Source organism: Seriola lalandi, unplaced genomic scaffold (assembly GCF_002814215.2).
Source record: "Seriola lalandi dorsalis isolate HSWRI2012SDOR001 ecotype SW California unplaced genomic scaffold, Sedor1 jcf7180002054238, whole genome shotgun sequence".
In the NCBI taxonomy this organism is placed as follows: domain Eukaryota; kingdom Metazoa; phylum Chordata; class Actinopteri; order Carangiformes; family Carangidae; genus Seriola; species Seriola lalandi.
The window spans coordinates 14,226-18,418 of NW_019524791.1; positions in this window are offsets into that span (position 1 = coordinate 14,226).

Consider the following 4,193-nt stretch of genomic DNA (forward strand, 5'->3'; position numbering starts at 1 on the left):
AAAACTGAAGCGTGCTCCCGTTTCAACTTCCTGTTTGGACTCCTGCGTCATCGCGGCGTTATAGATCAGCCTCATGTAGATCAGCACCACATAGAATCATGACACATAGAACCACAGGAAAGGCAGTGTAGTTCAGTTCCTTGAGGGGGCCCTACGGAAGACGACTAGGGCCACAGGTCGGATTTAAAGAAAAAGGTCCATCCTTACCAACACACATAAAAATAAAGCTAAAGTTTTTCTATATTTTTTTTTAATTGTGAACAACTTCCATGGTGCATTTCAGCAGCGTATTAATCCACATTTGGGTCTTTTCACAGATGTTATTAAAATATTAAAGATGGCTCCGTTCTACAGTGTCCCATTACTACAGAGCGTTTATGGGTTTTTATGTGCATTTTAATTTTGCACATAAAAAAACATGTGGGAACATTGAAAAAAAAATTCAAAAATATCACAAAAAGTTTTCATGCTCGGCTGATGTGGAAAAGCTGGTGAATCGTTGAAAGCAATAGAAACAGACCCAGCCACATCAACCACAAACTCGCATTCTTGAGCGCTGGACTCGTGATGGTTCTTCTTCTTCTTCTTCTTCTCTCTCCTCCAGGTACATACCTCTCTTCCTCAACCTCTTGCTCTTCTTCAGTGGTGGTTTCTGCCACAGGAGTCAGGAGGAGAGGATGCCACCCAGCAAGCGTGGATGCTACATGTTCGAAACACCGCCCACTACTGGTCAGACTGTTTTACTACCACATTATAACCAGAGGCTCTGACCTGTACAGGTCAGAGGTCAAGTCCCTGTAGGAGCAGATCTGTTTCTGTTAGGAGCGAGGTGCAGGTCCCTGACTCCACTGTGATACTACAACTTTCTGTATTGTGACAAAAACAGAGGAAAATTCACCAAAACTCCATGTAATGAAACACCCTCACTCTTTGTGAGTCGCTGTTTATAAACCATTAATAAGAACAACTTGTGTGTTGCCAGTTTGAGGAAAATCATCCTCCTGTTTGACCCTTTGACACTAGCTAGACGCCTCCATGTCATCAAGTGTGTCATTAACAAAGAGTTTCAATGTCCCCTAGAAATGTTAATAAATCCTTAATAAAAGGTTCTGCAGTAATCCATCCCACAGATGGTCAAACGGCCCATCCCTCTATTATCACTTGGATTATAAAAAAGTGTCTGCTGAAGGAGGATTTTCCACAACCTGGCAACCCAAAAGTCATTCTAAATGATTTATTCAACAGTAATAGAGCTATTAACTACAGCTTATAAACACTTTATAAATGCTACCTGAACAGAAAGTGGTGCCAAGACTTTTGTCACAGCAAAGATCTACGATATGTGAGAAAGCAGACGCGCTGTAGAAAACAATTACACACTGAAGAAAACCGATACAGTGATCAATACTTTGTGATTACTGTATCTAGAAGTGCTGGAGCAAAGGATTCTTGAAGACGTGTCGCCTCACATCCCAAGGGGGGGGGGCATCAACTGTACTGTGAATCACAATATTAAAATACAGAGTCTCTACATCCGAGCAGAGGCAGGTGAAATAAAGACGAAGCATGTGATACAGAAACAAACAGTGACAACAGTAAGTCAGTAAAAACACTTGATTTCACAGAGAGCCGCCGATGCACCAAGGTAACGAGAGAGAGAGAGAGAGAGATCATTAAACCAAAACACTGGCAGTGAGTCGGAGTGGGACGGACGTGTGATGGTGCATGTGTCGTGTCATTTTCTATAAAATACAAACTGTAAAAACAGAACACTGTGAGGAAAGTTTTCGTTCAAAACCGCTCGTAACAACTGTTGAAGTTTATATCTGAAATATTTACAGCAGAGATGCAGATTTGTCAAATTTAGGATATTAGGTGCTTAACTGGTTGTTTTTACACATATGTCCAATCAAAGGTGTTTGTACTAATAGTACAAAAAAAACTGGCAGTAAAACGCGTCAGTGGTGACACCTGCAAAGTATTATGTGCCTCATTACGTCATAAAATCAGACGTTACAGAGTCAGAATTATTCATTCAAGTGTCACGACATGGACGGTGTTTGTAAAAAGAACCGGTTCTGTCTCTTGTTGCACCATCATGACTTCATACACATTAGAATTAGACAAAACACAAAGTCTTTCTACGTCTGATTACAATCACAGTGTCAGTAAATCAGCTAATTACAGCAAACCAGAGTGATGTGGTCCGAGGTGAGAGAAGCAGCGGCGGGTGAAGTGAACACGACTACGGTGTTAACAACAGATTAACGAGCGTCAGCTGGTCCTCGCTCTCAGGGGGTGTGGCTTGTGTACAGGTGAGAGAGGAGCACAGTTCGTAAAGTGAAGAGACGACAGAAGACCAAAGTGCTTCTCGAATAATCAAATGCAAAAAAAGAAAAAAAAAACTAAGCAAAAGGCAAACATATATTAAAATCTAATATAGTGAATCAGTTAATAAACAATATTTTAATATACATTTTCTCCAGTAAAGGCCTTTTCACACCAAGTCCCAACGTCCTGCACAAAAGTAATACATGTTCATTAAAAGGCTCTGAGCCTTTCAGGTAGATTTCAGGTAAAAACACTCAGAGAAACCAAATCCTATAAAGGTTTGGATGGTGGGTCCAGGTGGGCGGGGCTTGGTGACTGCTTTGTTGTGACATCACAAAGTTCCAGAAGTCCTGACGGCTGGTTTTAAGGCTCAGTTTCTGAATACAGGCTGTGTGCATTTCTCTGTGGACTGAGGCTTTGATACTTTCACAATATAAATATAGAAGCTAGAGCTGATCTATAATCACACTACACATGGACACAGACCTTTACACTGGAGGAGCTTTAATATTTTATTTGCAAAGGTCTTGAATTTTTCTTGCCGGCCTTCAGACAGTGAGATTCTTGTACATCATAAGTTTTTGTGAGTGTTTTCAGGCTGCTGGACGAGTTTAAACACTTAGAAATTAAAGGTGGGACTGTGGTGACAGTGGACTGAACGGTTCAATTTTTAACGCAAAAATGAAATGAATCAATTATCTGTAATTGGTTTATCTATACATTAATTTTGTGCCACTTATATTGGTTCATCTCAGGTTAGTTCATTAATTAATTTACTAAGAATTAATGTTACATACAGCTGGGAAGCTGAGAGATAGTAGGCGTCAATAAAACATCATTAATAAATAATGTTAAAGTATTAAAAGTCTTTTTATGTGGCGTTGAAAACGTCTTAAATATAATTGTGAACGCTGCAGAAACCCTGAAAACTGATTTTCTTCCTCTAGGAAGGAGGATAAGGACAGTGAGTGTTCGTTATTTACCTCTTATCTGAACTTTATTTGTTTTTAAGAAGAAGTTGGTGAAACATCAGCATTATATACAGTTTATTAGGAAAAAGAGCTACCTGAGAAAATGTGCTTAGTTCCAGTGAAGGAAAAAGTGAAACCAGAGAAGTGGAGGCTGTTAGAGCAGCGAATGTTCGACTGTCCGCTCACTTTTTCACTACTTAGTGTTTGCAACTATTTAGTGGAAGAACTTGCACCAGACATGTTTTCTCTTTGTGGTCAGGATCCTGACTGTGGACTGGTTTGGGACTCGGTGTGAAAAGGCCTGAAGGCACGATGAAACACCAGCAACACTCAGAGGAAATAACAGCAGTCAGTCAGAGTTCTGTCGCGTTACAGAAGAAGAAACAAATAAAATATAAAAGTCATCTTCACAGTGTGACACCGCTGGCATTAGGTTGTTGTATCTGACGACTTAGTAGAAAAGAGGGAGAAAAATAAAAAGTGCAGGCAGCCCCGCGCAGAGGAGCAGGAGTTTCCACTCCACTGTAGGGAAAGAACCAGAGTCTCAGAAGGGTCAAAGGTCAGACAGGTAGCTCCCGCACCAGGAAACAGGTGTCTGGGCTCAACACAGTGACGGAATAAAAACAAAAAGATCTTCATATCTTCAGAAAAGAGTTTTAAGAGTTGGCAGACAAACTGCTCCTGCCTGATGACCGGTCAGTCCATTCTGAGGGCGTGGCGACCTCGATGGGGTCGATCTGAGGAAAGACCACGAAACACAACCTCTGGCCCACGTACGTCGCCCGCTCTGCAGGAACACACAAGTCACAAGAGTTATTCATCAGCAGTGTTGAATCCAAACCCAAGAGTCTCTGCAGGTCTTGAAGCGAACTGGATTCAGGTCCCTCAAAA